Genomic DNA, 18,689 nt, shown 5'->3' with positions numbered 1-18,689 from the left:
CTATCCTAAAACACTACCCCAGCTTGACCCCCTACACTACCCAAACACCACTGCACTACCCAAAACCCTAAAACACTACCCCCAGCACGACCCCCTACACTACCCAAAAACAACTGCACTACCCTAAACCCTAGGAAAGGAACCCCCACCCCATGCCCAATCCCCCATACCCCTCACTCCTCGTGGTTCCTCTCTCCTCGTGGTTCCTGCTTCACATCGTCTCTGAGGGGCCGTGCACATCGTTGTGAGGAAACGGAGCAGCCTCTGTTTCCTTACAACGAAGTGGATCGTCTCCATGTTTTTTAGAACGCATGGTCATTTACCATACATACCTTTACAACGAAATTCGTTGTAAAGTCACGTGTGGTAAATGACCATGCGTTTTAAAACAATGCGTAGTAATGACTTCGCGATGTACAACGCATGCATTGTAATGGTATCGCGAAGTTAAAAAGTCGTAACGACTGTTTACTGATTGAAGCTGGCCCCTGTTCTTCAGTGAGTAATTTATTTGATAAATTAGAAGGAAGGAATGTGGGTTTTTACTGAAAAGTGCATTTCCAGCTGTTGTATTGTGAAAGTGTCCGCGTGGCCTGGTTTCACTTCCAGTGAAAGTGGAAGAGTCTGTTTGGATCTAAAGGAGTTCTGTTGTTGGATGGGGCCGGCGCAACACGTCACCAGAAAACAAAGCTAATGGAAAGCATCCTCCCTGAAGTGTGGAGCAATGCCATGAGGTCAACGAGTGTGAGTCCCACTGCAGTATGACCGTACCGCTTGACCCATGTGCCGCCTCCAGGGTACGGGAGCAGAAGCGGCATCGCAGGTCCTGTTGAAGACCGTTGTAGCACTAATTCTACATTTTGGAACTAGGGCATTTTAACCTCGTTGTTCCTGTCAGATACAAAGAGAAGATCTTGTGTTATTCAGTGCCCTTGTTACCTTTTTTGTGGGTTGTGGTGCTTGTCACTTCGCTGCCCCGCCAGTGCACACGACTGGGCACCCCACCTCGTGTGCCATCTGCAGGGCCTCTGCCCTCGGATCACTGGTTTCAGTTTCTGGAGTGGCAACATAAACAGTTGCTCCCAACGGACTAGCCTGAAAACTTAGGTGAATATCCCCTGCACCAGCATTCCACGGAAATTCTTTCCTAGCTCTCCCACCACGACGAGGATGTCATAATAGCACAACTCTGCTCACGACACCGTATGATGTCATCGGAGCCATAAGAGGACCTCGTCGGCGTGCTGACGTCAGTTCCACCCATTTTTTCCGTGCCACCGAGGCAAACAGGCGGACCGAGACATTTTCACATGTATACATAGTATACTAAATATATATATATATTCACTGAAAAAACCGTAGGTTTTAGGGGTGTTATAGGTAGCTGGACATTTCACTCGTACAAAACCATTGAAATTCCTCCGTTATAGTTAGTTCAGCTAACTATAACTCTTGCGCCCGCAATCCACTGCTGATGATGTCACATATTACATCATTCATGACATGGTCAGTGACATCACTGATGACATCCCTGATGACATCTCTGATGACATCTCAAATGACATCTCAAATGACATCACTGATGACATCACTGATGACATCATCCAGTGAATGTGGTTTGGTTCGATATTTAAATAAGTATTATATATATAGGAATCTACATTGAAGACTGAGTGGATGTAGAAGTGTCTGGATTGAGGATTTAGTACTAATGTGATTGACTGTGTAAGTGACTAATTTAAAGTGTCTCACTAAATATATGGGATAGTGATTTAACTGTATGAATATTTGTTTCACTCTGTCTTGTTGTGAAAACTACTGCATAAGTTGGTTTCTAGCTATGTGAAACTCTATTAGTTTTTTATTAGTTAAGTGGGTATATGTAAGAGAGAGTGAATGTGTTTGTGTGTAGTTGGATGGAAGGTGTGTAACTGTCTTAAGATAGGTAAATAAATTGATTAAGTAGATATATGAGGTTAAGATTATGTGAAAACAGTTGTTTGGGTGAGTGAATTTCTTTATGGGTGTGTTGATGAGTAAATATATTTCTCAATGATAGATGTCCAACAAATTAGAAATATTTGTTGTATATAAATAAGTATACATGATACTGATTGATATTTTGAGTGACTGTATGGAAAACTATATACTTATAATAGTGATTTTATAACGCTAAGGTGCCGATTCCGATCCTGTATAACCCGGGTACGAATGGTCGTACGGAGCGTATTCTCCATACGACTCGTACCTGGGAAATCCTCCTTACAAACCAGCAAGTACGATTCGTACAGAAATACCATTTCCGTACGAATCGTAAAAAACTACGTGCAACAAAAAAACACCCACAATTCCGATCCGGGACATTGCGTACGTGACGTCCGGACGGAGTCAGGCAGCGTTCTACGGACCAGCAAGTACGATTCGTGCCTACGTCACTCCGCACGGATCATTTTTTACGGCAGCCAAAAACTCCCGGAAAAGTGAGGACAAAGCGGAAAAGGAGCTGCGAGACGCGACGGACAGCCATGGACCCCATCCTACGTGTCATCCCGGCCCTCCTAGCCTACGACCTGGTGCACCGAAACCGCCGCGCACGCCGCAGAAGGTCAGCACAACACCCAGGGGCAAAGGGGGGGGCGAGGGGCAGGAAACATAACCTCCACCAAATTTGTTAAATACCATATACTGTCCTTACATTACCTCCAGGGTCTGGTCACTTCGGGGGGCGTGTCCACCAATCCCCACGTACGCGTACCCGTCACCACTACAATGGTGGTACGGGCCGTAACCACGCCCTCAGTGCGTGGGTACGGCCCGTACCACGCGTACCCCTACATCACCACTCCAATGGTGGTACGGGCCGTACCCACGCTCTGAGGGCGTGGGTATGGCCCATACCACCATTGGAGTGGTGATGTAGGGGTACGCGTGGTACACGCCGTACCCACGCCCACAGAGCGTAGGTACGGCCCGTACCACCATTGGAGTGGTGATGTAGGGGTACGCGTGGTACGCGCCGTACCCACGCCCTTGGAGCGTGGGAACGGCCCGTACCACCATTGGAGTGGTGAAGTAGGGGTACGTGTGGTACGGGTCGTACCCACGCTCTGAGGGCGTGGGTACGGCCCGTACCACCATTGGAGGGGTGATGTAGGGGTACGCGTGGTACGGGCTGTACCCACGCTCTGAGGGCGTGGGTACGGCCCGTACCACCATTGGAGTGGTGATGTAGGGGTACGCGCCGTACCCACGCCCTCAGAGTGTGTGTACGGCCCGTACCACGCGTACACCTACTTCACCACTCCAATGGTGGTACGGGCCGTACCCACGCTCTGAGGGCGTGGGTACGGCCCGTACCACCATTGGAGTGGTGGTGAAGTTCTTGGGGGGGACACATGGCCACGCGTCTCCCCTAGCTTGCCTGCACATTAGAACCCTCAGGTTCCTTGACTGGGGGGCGGGCATCATGTGGGGATGGACCAGCACTGCAGGGACAGGAGGTGGAAGGGTAGGTGTGGTGGGTGCAGGGACGGATGCCTCCACCACAGGGGGTGGGGCAGCGCCAAAGGTGGAGGTCAGCTCGGCGCTGCACACTGCTGCCAGGTCATCAAGCGTCTCCCCTTCACCCGAAGACAACACAGCCTCAAAGGAGGGGGGGGGTCGGAGTGATGGGGTGCAGCACTACTGGGGGAGGGGGGGAAACTGGGGGGGGGGGCTCAACTCCCCTACCCGTGGAGTGCCGTTCCCATTTGCGGGCTGGAGAGACAAGTAGGCCTCTTTCTCTGGATGTGTGGTAGGGGAGCCGAGGGGAGTGCCCTTGGAGGGACTGGTTAGTGCGCCATGCGGCCTCGGACTGTGGCTGCGTGTATGCCTGTGTGCCCCAGACCCAGTGGGTGTGCCCTCATCCCCCTGAGTGTGCGTGCCAGGAGGAGTGCGCTTGCCCTTACGTGGTGGTGTGCTGGCTGTGTCTGGTGGGCTGCGTGCTTGTGAATGTCTGTGTGTGCTTGGGACAGGTATGGGAGTGGGAAGTGTGGATGGTGCAGGGGTAGGGGGGACGAAGCGCTGCAGGAGACTCTGCTGCCGTCAGTGAAGAGTCCATGGACCTCAGCAACATCCGTTGGTCAGACATCGCTGATGACATGCCCTCCATGTACAACACCATCTGTGTCATCATTCGGGTCTGGCCATGGAGGACATTCAGCAGCGATGTCTGTCCAACCTGCAACTGACACAGAATGTCCACAGACTCTACAGTGAGGGCAGCAGGGGGGGCAGGGGCAGGGGGTGCGGTGCCTGGCACGAAGGAGACACGGTGTTGCCTAGCACGGACAGAAGGGACCGGAGCAACTGGGAGGGCGGTGATGGGAAGGGAGGGGGCGGTGACAGATGTAGTGCTGCTGCCAGGTGTCGTAGCAGCCTCCGCCTCCTGGAGGAGTTCAGCATCGGACCCGTCTGCGTCGTAGTCAGTGTTGTCACTAGACAGGTCCTCCGCCTGACTCCCCTCGCCCTCCATGCCACTTGCTCCCGCAGACTCCGCAGCAGTGGTGGCAGCGGTGCTGGATCCCTCCTCCACGTCCGTGCAGGTGTCTCCCTCGGTGTCCTCCGATGATGCTGTGGGCAAGGTGAAGAGACAGAAAATAATCAGTCACCTGTATACAACAGACACATGAGTCCCAATTAAAATGTCACAGTGCATATCAGGAAATGCATCATGAGTAACATGTAGAATAGTCCGCACATATGTAACCCTGCACTCCCCAGTTGGTTGACCCACCATGACAGTTGGAAACAATGGAGATCATGACACAACAGCAAATAACTTGATATCGAATTATACTGAGAAGCTAGTGTCTGGGGACAGTTGAGCACAGCAAGAATATTAATCCATGCCACCTCTTGTTCACTGTGAACGAAACAGTATTGGTGCACCCAAGGCCAAATAACACACCTCAATACTGAAGGTGTCCCAACACTCTGAGACCTGCGAGTACTTACGAAACCATAGCCAAAAACATTGCAATCCCTTGGGACTCACAACACTTTACACAATGCACATGTTTAGAATGTGTGAATGTGCCAATTTGTGAACAGAAGACACATCTGCCTGCATGACAGAAGTCACACAATGATGTGCACACAAAAATACTTTTACACAGTCATTGTATGAGCTGGCAGCCGAATTCTAAAAAGCCACTGTAAATAAGAAATGGGGTATCAGTAAGTACATATACATGGCACCACGGTGGTCTGGATGACTTGACACTCATAAGTTCGTATCAGCAACAACCAAGGACTTACACACATGCAAACACACTGTGTGAACATGGATATGTATATTCAGAAGACAAGTGGTAATCAAACTGTGCCTTCCAGTGAAATGTGCCTGCGTGTCCACAGAAAGTGTAAAAGTACTTTCTTTTGCACTTCCCTGGGAGACATCTGTCATGCAGGCACATTATTGTCCTTCACAACCAACTAGCAAAAAGAAGCATAGGAAAAATGCAGACATGTTGACAAGTGTAGTGAGTGCCAAGGTACAATACTTATTGACTGAAAACTTGAATCATGCCACCTGTCACATGGCCATCCGTACCATGATGACACAGTTGGCAACACATCTGACCCACTGCCTGTCATGTGGAGTGGCACACATGTCCAAACACAGGACAATGTATTAGCTAATGGGCCTGCATTGTGTCTGGATAAGGAGCACCTGCACTGAGGAGACACCCTCTTGGCAAGAAAGAATGTCCACACAGATGTCAGCACACACAGACCAAACTACGTAGCATCTCGCCCACGCACTGGTGGCAAAAATGGATGAGCATGAGCCATGTATTTCCATTTTTGACACATGCTGCAAATCACAAACATTACACCCAGCAAAACCTGACTGGGTCACTGCATGTTGAGTGTCTGTCCAGACAATTATCACACACAGGTCAGACACGGCAAGGAGACATAAGGTTTGGACATGTAGGCCTTGCCCGCACAAACCCCCCATACCTGAGACAATGTGATTGAGACAGATCAAGAAGTGACACCTCTAAATCTGGGTTTACTCCAATGTGCATCACAAATTCCTAAATGTACTCCACATCACCTCGTGAGGCTGCCAACACATATTTGTGACCAACAACCATCAACAGATAGTTGTACATAGACACACAGGCACTGCCCAGTGTGAGGATTCACAAACTAAATGGGGTCAGCATGTACAATGGGCACATGTAGCACACTTCAGAGAAATGCAAATGAGGGCAGGGAACTATGCCACAGAGGCCAAACTATGCTGAACACACAGAGAATGGGCACAGTGTTGGATGACACACATGATTCCGAGGCAAGGGGTCTTAGGGGACTGTAGTGGGAACACAGCTCCATTGTCCTGGAATTATCTGACTGTAACCTGAGCTACCGTCCCTGCACTATGCATATCTCCCACTCATGCACATCATGTCTGAGGCCACAACATTGTTAATGCATGCTGCAAGTCTGTTCAGTTGAAAACTCACACTCCTATGTTGAGACTCAGCATCAGTGCCAACTAACATGGACACCCAAATGACTGTACAGGACAGGGCATAGGCAAGGTAACAACACATGTCTCAGACCCCCCCCCCCACATGATGCAAAAAGCAATGTGCACTTGGATTAACTGGCAGCCTAGATGACCATGTGCAATAGTGATTACACACAGACCAGGGAACACATGTCATTTAGGGGAAGGGAGGAGGAACAGCCCCGTTTGACTTTGGGGAACATGATATGCACTGCACAAATTAACCCTCGCTGTGTATCCAGGGAACTGAGCACTTACAAAAGCTGGTGACACACAACAAACACACATGTACCTACCCCCTTCCTGTTGCTGCAACTCCTGTAACCGCCTATCCAACTCAGGGAAGACCACCGCCAGGACACGCTTCATCTGTTGGGTCAGTCGTCGGCCCACCGCCGTGCTTGTGTGGAGGTGAGTCTTTGAGCTGCCACCGGGCGATCCTCCGGGTCCAGCACCAGATGTCCTGCCAGCGTTTCCTCACCTGGGCGAGGCGCCGACTGCGACCCTCCACAGATCTCACGGCCCTGACGGCCTGCTTCCATATCTCCCCCTTGGCATAGGCGGTTACCTGTGAGGATGACAAAGTGAGACAACATCACTACACCTGCTCCATGTCACAGAGACACACATTTGAACATCTTTGATATTTAGAACAGGGCATATTATGCTGGCAACCAATTGCACCTTACTCATAGGGACATTAGCCTATGTGGAAGCCCCAAAGCAGTACATGGCATTGAAAGTACACAGGTGGCATGAGGGGTGCAACACACTCCATGATCATGGCACACACTATGCATCACATGCAACACCAGGCTGATGGACAGCACCTCCAAGCAGTCACATGCCCCAGGCCACTGACGCAACCTCAGCAGAGTACACAGACACACACAGGCACAGATCAATCACCTGCCATTGGCAACAGCGGATACAAACCTCACTCTGCACATGTGCCACTTGCTTGTGGGGTGTCACAGGTGTGGTACTAGCTCAGCAAGTCAGACACTCTGCACAGCTTACTTAAACCCCTCAGATGGGTGGAGCTGTTGCCTCCTCCATGCAGCTGGGGTGCAACACTCCACATAGACACTCACTCACATGACAAGGAACATTCACACTCATCAATGTCCAGGGGGCGTACACATCATTTGGACACTCTCAGCACAGCTCCACTCACCTCACACACATCTGTGGGTACAGTCACCTGTCACACCGGGGGGGGGCAGGGAATCACCTCTGGACAATAGGACAAAATTCGGCATAAGGATTGGGTAGGCTGAATGTGCCATGCACTATGCAGTGAATGTCACAGTAAGCACAATGCAAGTGAGGGATGCACACAGGAACTACATCATGCTCTGCATGGGAGACATAAGCCATTCCCCCCCTGGGACCCACGCTAAACAACATTGCATGTCTGTCACACCTGGACACAATGCCAGAAGTGACAGTCACAATAAAGGGGCACAGTCAAAGCTAGTGGAGTCAGCACTCACCTGCTCCCCTGGTCTCCCATACAGGCTGGGGTACTGTGGGAGGATGACATCAAGCAATGCCTCATTCTCCTCATGGCTGAAAGGCTGGGCCCTCTCCACAGTCCCTGACATGGTCCCAGAGGAATCACAAGCAGCAGCAGTGGTGTTGAGTGTAAGGTAGTGCAGGCAAGTGCCCTCTCATGGGTTCTGGCTGACTTATATCTGCCTTGCTGGGCTGTTTCATTTACAGGAGTACAGAGTGATTGGTCAGTCTCATTTGCATCCTACGTTTCCTCCAATCCCTTTAAACATATCCCAGTGAGGGCCTTTGCATGGTTCAAAATTTGAGCATGATGTGAAGTCAACAACCACTTTGCAACATTGTATTTAGTTGCCAACTGCCTATTCCAGGCCACATGATAGAAAATTTGAACTTGAAAATCGGTATCCATGACAACCAGCATGCATTTAGGCCCCAATACTTGTCCCTCATGTGTCCCTATGTAATTTAGCTATTCACACACAGGTACGGTGCGTTTCACACGTACTCCTACCGCACCAGTTGCACATTACGTTAGCCACATACGTGTACGACCAGTGTGTACACCTACGTGTACGACCAGTGTGTACACGTAGGTGTACGACCAGTGTGTACAGGTAGGTATACACACTGGTCGTACACATACGTGTACACACTGGTAGTCCACGTACGTGTTCGCCCTGGTAGTCCACGTACGTGTATGCCCTGGTAGTCCACGTACGTGTTCACACTGGTAGTCCACGTACGTGTACACACTGGTCGTACACGTACGTGTACGCAGTGCGCCCTGGTAGTCCACGTATGTGTTCACACTGGTAGTCCACGTACGTGTACACACTGGTCGTACACGTACGTGTATGCCCTGGTAGTCCACGTACGTGTTCACACTGGTAGTCCACGTACGTGTACACACTGGTCGTACACGTACGTGTACGCAGTGCGCCCTGGTAGTCCACGTACGTGTTCACACTGGTAGTCCACGCACGTGTACACACTGGTCGTACACGTGCGTGTACGCCCTGGTAGTCCATGTACGTGTAAACGCCCTGGTAGTCCACGTACGTGTACACACTGGTTGTACATGTATGTGTACGCCCTGGTAGCCCACGTACGTGTACACACTGGTCATACACGTATGTGTACGCCCTGGTAGCCCATGTACGTACGCCCTGGTAGTCCACGTATGTGTACACACTGGTCGTACACGTACGTGTATGCCCTGGTCATCCACGTACGTGTACACACTGGTCGTACACGTACTTGTACACACTGGTAGTCCACGTACGTGTACACACTGGTCGTACACGTACGTGTACACACTGGTAGTCCACGTATGTGTACACACTGGTAGTCCACGTACGTGGACTACCAGTGTGTACACGTATGTGGAGTACCAGTGTGTACACGTACGTGGACTACCAGGGCGTACACATATGTGGACTACCAGTGTGTACACCCCCTGGTACACGTACGTGGACTACCAGTGTGTACACGTGCGTGGACTACCAGGGCGTACACGTACTTGGACTACCAGGGCGTACACGTACGTGTACGACCAGTGTGTACACGTACGTGGACTACCAGTGTGAACACGTACGTGGACTACCAGGGCGTACACGTACGTGTACGACCAGTGTGTACACGTAGGTGTACGACCAGTGTGTACACATAGGTGTACACACTGGTCGTACATGTACGTGTACACACTGGTCGTACACGTACGTGTGTACGGTCCGTACACACACCCGTACTCCGGCGGGAACAACAGTGTGATGATACGGACCGTTCACACGCCCTCAGAGCATGTGTACGGATGCGCTTCACAGCTTACACAGGTGATAGGAGGCGCACACGAATGGAATGAAGGTGTCAGACTCATGCACGGCTGTACATCAAGTCATAGTCATTCCAGTCCTACATGTGCAGGGCCTAGGTGTGTCAGGCAGTGATGTGGCACATGTCTCCTCATGTTTTAGCACAATAGATGTGTGATGACCTGTGTACACATGTCATGTGTGGTGGGGCAGTATGTGGCACACTTCCCCTTCCCACAATGCACATGTGTGCATGTAGTACAAACGTGTCAAGCACTGCATCACTGGTATGGCACAGTCACCAACACCCGCAAATGTCCCCTGATGCCAGGGACGGGGACACTAACACCTGACATCTAAGTAACAGCGTGCCTCGATGTGAACATGTCCTGTGTGTGTCATGTGTTCCCATGAGCTTGCTGGTGTTGTTCCGTCAACTGCATCTGCTGTTGCTGCATCCAACATGTGTCTGTGTGTAGATGGGCATGGCACACATATACGCACACCATGCCACATGTGGATTCACACGTTACGTGTGTCTGGATGCTTCAAAGATGATTTTATGACATGAGGACATATCTGCGCTGTATCCATGTCTGTGTTTTCGTTTTTCACGTGTACCCCTTCATCGCTATGTGTATGAGCTGTACATTTCCAATTACATGTGACCTGTGCGTCTAGCTTACCGCCAGCAGTCTGTATGAGATGACATCCTTCCAATGCAGATTTGCGGATGTATGTCACTCCTGTGATGTCTCTGGCTGTTCACTTACACTGGCCCACAGCTAGTTCCGGGCCATGTCATGTAGAACGTGACTATCAACGGGTGTAGCTGGCTTGTCGTAGGAGTATCACCTGGCTGCCATACGTGTCCTGGATGTGTAGCACAGACCTGACTCTGTATTTAGCTAATGTAGTAGCAGTTGAGCATGTGCTCAGTTCATTGACATTGATGTTGTTAGGTACTCACTCTTCGTTCTTCCTTCCAATTATCTGCAGGGCACCGCCCCTCCCCCGACCAATGCCAGACTTGGCTGCCATGAGGGAACGTGACTGCCTAAGATGTTACTGCTTCTCGCAACAGTTGATTGAGGACTTGACCGCAAAGCTTGAACAACACCTCCAACCGCGACACAGGTATCCTACTGCGCTGACCCCCAAGATGAAGGTGATGGCAGCCCTACATTTTTTTGCCACCGGTACGTTTCAATTCACCATAGCTGATGTTGGTGGCATGTCACAGACCATGTTCAGCCGTGTCCTGCATGATTTTTTAGAAGCCATGTTGGAGCACCTGGATGAATTCATCCATTTTCCAACTCATGAGCAGTTGACAGGTGTCAAGGGTGAGTTCTATGCCCTGGGAGGGATGCCCCATGTCATAGGGTCTATTGATGGGACACATGTGGCTTTGGTACCACCACAGGCACAGGAGGTGGCCTATCGCAACCGTAAACATTACCACTCTATAAATGCCCTTGTTGTGTGTCTTGATAACAGGGTCAGCACACGATGCCTACATCATGAGGCATAGCAGGGTGCCAGAAATGATGCTGGGGCTGCACAACGAACGAGCATGTCTTGTTGGTGGGTATACTCTGTTTGTCCTCTGTTTAGCGCTATTTTATTATCTTACGGCATCTCCTGACCCACTTCTTTACATGATGTTTCCATGTAGGGGACTCTGGCTATCCCAACATGCCATGGCTGACGACACCCCTCCGCAACCCCAGAACAGCTGCAGATCACCGTTACAACAACGCACATGGGCAGACCAGGCGAGTGATTGAGAGGACGATTGGCCTCCTGAAGAGCAGATTCCGGTGCCTTCACAAGACAGGTGGGTCCCTCCCATATGCACCGGTGAAGGCCTGCAAGATCTTCCTTGTGTGCTGCATGCTGCATAACATGGCAGTGGAGAAGGCTGTGCCACTCATCCTGGATCCGGATGAGCAGGAACATCCACCCGTGGAGGATGAAGGGCTTGGTCATGAGGCAAGTGACGATGAGGAGGAGGAGGACGACGACATCCGGAGTCAGCTCATACGCAACTTCTTCTCATAATGGTGAGTCCATGGGTCTGAGTGTGCACGGCTGGAGCCTTGTGTGGCATGTGTTGCAATGTGTGTGTCCAGCTGACTGTATGCTAAGTGACTTAGATGTGTGTTCAGATGTGTCACTCGAGTGATGATGTCCTTCCACACATTTTAGCTTAGACACTCAATTGTAATATCGCATGGTGACAGACTTATTCCTGTAGAGTAAATTACCATGCATGCGGATGACAGTCTCTTCCCTGACTTCTTGTGTCTCTGTCATCCCCAGATTGTTTGGCATGCTGTCTGCTCGTGTCATCGTTGGGCTCCCGCTATTCCTCATGAGTATTGCAACGTGTGCTGAATCAGCGTCCCATGCACGGACATGGTGAAAAGTCTATTTGGTTAAGGATTGCTGCACGGCATTTTGGTGTTGGTAGGTGTTTGTAATTTGTGGGCACTGCTCCTGTGCATGTTGTGTTACTATACATACATGTCAACTCACCATGGGGCACATGACATGTTGCATGACTCCCATGTATTGATAGTCACCCTTCGTAGCAGTCATCTGTGATGGGACAGCGGATTCTGATGAAGGCATCAATGTGTGTACAACTTCCCTCTGAAACATACGGAATGCTACGGGTGGACATAGTGTGGGACATCCCCATGAGAGGATAAATGGGGAATTGAAGCCCTTCTGTGTGCAGCAGGGGGTGGTTGGCTCACACACTTCACTTGTGTGCCAGTTCAATGGATTTACAGCATCTGTGTTGTGAAGGGGGTGTCCAGTGTAGGTCCCACATGTTCTGCCAAATGACCTGTGAGTCTGTTCCTATTGATGCATTTCCCTAAGTGTGAACCTGAGTAATAAAGGTGTACCTTACCCTCCAAGGTGCCTCATATCTGTCAATGCTGGTCTCTTGCCACTTTGCATGCGGCATCTCTGGCATAGTTGTCAAAGATTGGGCATATGAGTCTATGTGTAGTTTAGCAACATGCATGCAGTTCTTCAAGGATTAGAATATCCATTGTGCATGATGTCCATGGTTGTGTATGTATTTGAGCATGTTGGTTGCCACAACAGACCGTCAACACCTGTTGAGGGTATGTATCCTGTGCACAGCTCGTCCTTCAGTTTAATGATCCGGTGTCAGTCATCATTGGGGATTGTGCATCCATTGTCTCTGGATGTGCCATGGGGAACCGGACACTCCTCCTTTACATACGCCTGTTGCAGTAGTCCTTTCTGACATCCTTGTCTTTGTGTGCAACTAGTGGGATAGTTTCCATGTCATGCTGCCTGCTGCTGCAGCCCCTGCAGCGAGGGCACTGAGAGTTTACATATTCACCAACACACACACCTCATAGATGCTCCTCCCTTCCTCCCTCCACCCATGCATTTGCCTGGTATCAGCTTGTCTGTGCCACTGTTGCGCACACGCGGTGCCAAAGGCTGGACCTTAAGCACATGCAACGTGCACATTGCACGAACCTCATGTCCTCATATGACCCACATCACACTACAGTCTGATGTTGCAGCCACCCTCCAAGCATTGTCCATCCAAGGAGCTACCGCCTGCTCTCAGCCATACCCTAGACGCACACACAACACCTTTGCATGATGATTGTGCAACTCCAAATGCCTACACAGCACTGCCCCGCCTTCCAGGCCCTGTCACAGCAACCAGGTAATGTCCCTCCTACTCCCCACCGGCTCCGTACACCAGCAAGGCCATGGGAGTGGGACTCATGCCTTCAGCATGTAGTATAGTGGCATAATCTGGCACATGGCCCAGGTATCATCTCTCAGCGTGTCAATCCTCAATGTGTCCAGGTCCCCCTCACCGGCATCACATGCACACAGCACCTCTTCATCAGCGTGTATGCCATTGACAGCCAGGTGCTCCTCACCCTCACCAAAGACGCAGCCATTGACAGTTCCAACATTCAAGAAGGCATGAGATCCATTGATGGATGGCTGAACATCAGCCACCTGAGGCTGAACTTGTACAGGACTGAGGTAATCATCTGAGGATTGTCCCCTTACAGGTGGGTCAACTGCTTGTGTCCCACCCGCAAGAGCCCTGAACATGCACCCAGTGGCCACGCACACAAGATGGTGTGCATCATGGAATTGTCACTCACATTTACCATGCTAATCACCAGCATCTGTACCTCAGGGTGCAACACCCTCTGCATGATGCACATGATCCACAGATAGATCCACTCCAGGGAAAGACAGACCATGCCCCAGGAGCACAACACCAGCCGTGTCAACTACTTCCCCGCCCTCTACGGAGCAAGTACATCCTAACACCCGGGAAACCAGTCCACATCCAGGCTGCATGTGCACACCTCAGCTTCAACATCATGCGACCCAGCCACCTCACCGTCCACCAGAGATAGCTGCAATGTATCACTGTGTGCTGCAGGATGACCTTCAGACTCCTTGCCCACACTCAGGAGGCAGGACACAACCCCAGAGCCCACACCAACCCTGGCCGTCTGTCATCCGAGACCCCGTTGTGCCAACTCCGTGCATCCAACCTTGCCCTGGCCACCATTCTTCACATCCACCGTACGTACTCCAGCATGCTGGACATGGTTCTCCCACCTGGCAAGACATACCTGCTACTCCCTCCCCGGCAACATCCACATGAGCCATGACCTCTACGCCTTCCGGATACTCTTCCCAATTGGTCTGTCCGCACAGTGATGCATGCTCCCCCTCAGCATCTTGAGGCCATCACGGGTGAGTATTGTGCTCCATGTATGTATAGTATGATACATTGTGACCCATGTGTGTCCTGTCCCAGACTCAGATTCCAGGGTATGGATGGCTGGAGTTAGTTCAACACTCATGCCTAGTTTGACATTTCCCCACACGTAGGTTGTGTACTCATGCAAAATGAATACAACATGTAATTGTAGAAAATTAGATTTATTCTCGGTGGGGGGCCTGTTTAGTGTGGACAAATAGGCGCTATACAGTGTGCATGGAATCCAAAGTTCACCAGGGGGGATGGCATCCTTGCAAGTTGGAGACATCAGAGTCCAGACCAGAGTGTTGGTCATCATTGGTCAGATTGTGACCAGCAAGTCTATGTGGCAGAGAATGTCATTGGATGAGGTGCTGCTGTTGCGCCAGAGGGCCAGGTGCCAGGCCAGGTGACCTGGGAGATGTGGATGGTCCGCTGCCTCTTACGGTCTTTTCCGTGGACGACCCACCTTCCTCGGGGGACCCTCCGATGCAGGCCTTGACGATGCTTGGGACGCTCCGTCGGATGAATCCTCCTCCTCCTCCCTCCCTGTGGCTGGTGCTGGTCTTCGCCTGGTGGCACAGGGAGGGTTGCCCATGTTGTCGGCGATCCGACGGAGTGAACGGCTTATGTCCGTTTGCACCGCTAGGAGCACAGCCAGTCTTGCCTCCATCCGTCCTTGGTGTTGTTGACTGGCATGTTGCTCGGCCTGCAGGTTCTTCATCTCGTCGAGGGTCCCCTTCATCTCTGTGAGGCTCCCCACTACCTGGCTGATGCCCCTGGTGTCACGCCGGTATGTCTCCAAGATGTGGCATATGTGTGACATACCGGTTCCCTAAGCTGGCTGGTCAGGTTCGCGCCTCCGCCTGCCTCCACTCCCACCACCCCTGCCCACACGAGCCTGGCCTGCCGTTGTGGGCACATCAGGTCTACGGGACCCCTGAGGGATGGCATTTGCAGGGTTGTCTGCCTCCTCCTGGGTGGCCGGAGAACCTTGTCCCTCCAGGTCAGACTGGCTCAGTTGTTCTGTGCGGGCAGGGCTCCTGGGTGTCTCCTGGGATGTGGCAAGATTGGGGGTGGTGGTTGGCACAGATGTACCTGACGCAGGTGCTGCAGGGGCTGGGGCACCAGAGGGTCCAGGTTGGTTGGGGTCATCCACAGAGTGCTGAGAGTCGTCGCTGCCGGTGGGATCATCTTCCTGCCGAGCCTGGGCCTGTGATTGTTCCCCTCCAGTGTTGGGGGGAGATCCATGACGTTGCCCTGTGTGTGAGAGGGAGACAATGTTAATGCATTTTCATGCGACATCCATGTTTCATACATGTTCAGGTTGCCACAGTTCCTCCAGGTAGTTGTATGTGCCTAGCATTCAATCAATGTTCACTTGTGGATGGGTATGTTGCAGGGGACAGATTGAAAGGTTATCCATGGTCTTTGACATGTCGCATTTGGCCTTGGATGCTTTTTTGGCTGAGGCTTGATCTTGTTGTGTCACATGTCAATTGTGAGAGTGTGTGACTCCCTTGGCTGCCCCGGGGGTGTGTGCTTGTGTGAGGGGTGAGTGATCATCACTCAGCCCGACGCTGTTCAACATCCACATGGCCCCCCTCACACAAGTGGTCCACCACCACAACCTCTAAGACATCTCCTACGCCGACGACACCCAGCGCATCCTCTCCCTCACCAAGCACCCTCACACCGCCAAGACACACATCCACGAGGGTCTGAGGGCCATAGACGACTGGATGCGGAGTGGCCATCTGACACTGAACTCGGACAAGACGGAGGTCCTCATCCTGGGAACCACACACTCAGCCTGGGGCGACTACTGGTGGCCAATTGCTTCTGGGGACATCACCGACACCCACCAAACACGCACACAACCTAGGATTGATCCTCGCATCCTCCCTCTCCATGTCCAAGCAGGTCAACGGCGTCTCCTCCTCCTGCTACGACACCCTACACACGCTCCGCCAGATCTACTAGTGGATCCCGACTTAAACAAGTAGAACAGTGACACAGGCCTTCGTCAGCAGGTGACTGGACTACGCCACTGCACTCTATGCAGGACTCCCATCCACACACCAACAGCGGATACTACGCTTCTGCAACGCCTCGGCACAAGTGATCGTCAACGCCCCCCACCACAGCCACATCACCCCCCTCCTGAGAGACCTGCACTGGGTCCACATCGACAAGAGGATCACCTGTACGCTCCTCAGCCACGCACACAAGACACTCCACACCCATGGACATGCCTACCTGCAGATCAGACTCAGCTTCTACACCCCCACCCGCAAGCTCCGCTCCGGCATCCTCGCCCTCGCAGCTGTCCCCCGCATCCAACGTACGCCCGCCTGCAGCAGATCCTTCTCCGACCTTGCCGCAAGGAGCTTGAACACACTCCCAACCCACCTACGACTGACCCAAGACCTACTTGCCTTCTGATGTCTCCTCAAGACCTGTCTCTTCGAGCAGTATTGTAACCACCCCCTCAGCGCCTTGAGACCCTCACAGGTAAGTTGCGCGCCTTACAAGTACCCAGATCGATTGTTGATTGATTGACGGTGCCTGCTGGTGGGTGTAGTGTGATTTTGCGGTTGGTCTCCCAGGTGATGTATCTGTCCCCCCATGGCGCATGCTGCCATGTCAGTGAGTGTGAGTTCCTGTCCTAGTTATCTGAGCTGGTTGTGTTTGTGTTAGATTTTTCTGTTGTCACAGGAGGGCCTTGTGCTGCCTACAGCAGGGCCAAGTGTCAGCTACCTTGTCAGTACTTTGGCAGTCCCTGTGCATTGCGCATGGTGCACGGGTATGTACCTGGGCCATATGGGCTGAGGGCATTGGTGTCTGTTTCTGAGTTTTACTATATGTTTAATGATCCCCACCCTCCCAGCATCCCGGACATCCTGTCTTGGGTTTGTGGTTTGTGTAGGCTGGGACATGGCATGGCCTTGCTTTGTAAATGGGGCATACTCATGTTAGTGGCCTGAGCGTTGTTTAGACTGTGGTTGTGTCAGGTGAAGGCTTGGGGGTAGGTGAGTGCATTTGTTGTAGTTGGGGTGTGGATGCCATTCCCCCCATGTTACGTGAGTTGTTTGTGTACTCACCAGGCTCTCGGACTCCTTCGACTCCGTGTACTCCCACCGGCGGAAGCAGGGCCATCACCTTCTCCTCCCAGGGATGGTAATGTACCGGTCTGCGGGGCAGCCCACCTCCTGTGATGTTACTCTGGGCGTATTCCTCGTTCATTTTGCGCTTGACTGCCCTGCGCAGATCGTACCACCTGGCTTGACATTCATTCCTGGTCCTTCTGATGGGCGCAACAGCATTCACCCGATCGACGATTCTCTGCCACAGGCTAGTTTTTTGGGACATGCTGGTCTGTCTGACCAATGTTTCAAAGAGCTGTGGCTCGACTCTGATGAATCCGTTGACAAGGATGTCCAGCTCCGCCGTTGTGAACTTTGGATTCTTGTCTGTGGGCATGGTGTGGGGTGTGGGTGTGGATGGTTGTGGGTGTGTGGGTGTGAAGGTGTAGGTGTGTGTGTATGAGTAGAGGGGGTCTGTGTGAAGGAGGTTGTGTGAAGGTGTGTGAGTTAAGGTGTATGGGTGCAGTTGTTTGTGTGTGATGTCTGTCAGCAGTGAGTCTGTTGCAAAGGCTCATGGTTTGTGTTTGTGGGCCCTTTTTATTGGTCCATTTGTGAGTGTGGCTGTGTTTGAACTTTTGGTGGGTGTGTTATAAGAGGTGGTTGTGATTTTGGGCCTCTGTTTGACTGTTTGGATGTGCCAGGTCAGTCTTTTAGTAGTTTTTTGTCCTGTAGACGTCTTTTGTGGTGTTGTGCAAGTCGAATTGACGGTCCTTGAGCTGTTTTACAGTGTCCTGGTTCAGTACGAGTCTTTTTCGCATAGGTAAGGTGCGTCCATGGCTATGTTGTTGTTCAGTGTTCACATGTGCAATGGTGTTGTACGACTCGTACATACGCGATGCTGGGGTACGGTGTTG

The sequence above is a fragment of the Triturus cristatus genome, chromosome 1_1, assembly GCF_964204655.1.
Source record: "Triturus cristatus chromosome 1_1, aTriCri1.1, whole genome shotgun sequence".
Taxonomy (NCBI): Eukaryota; Metazoa; Chordata; class Amphibia; order Caudata; family Salamandridae; genus Triturus; species Triturus cristatus.
The sequence above is the reverse complement of the archived record's forward strand: the minus strand, read 5'-3'. Positions refer to the sequence as shown.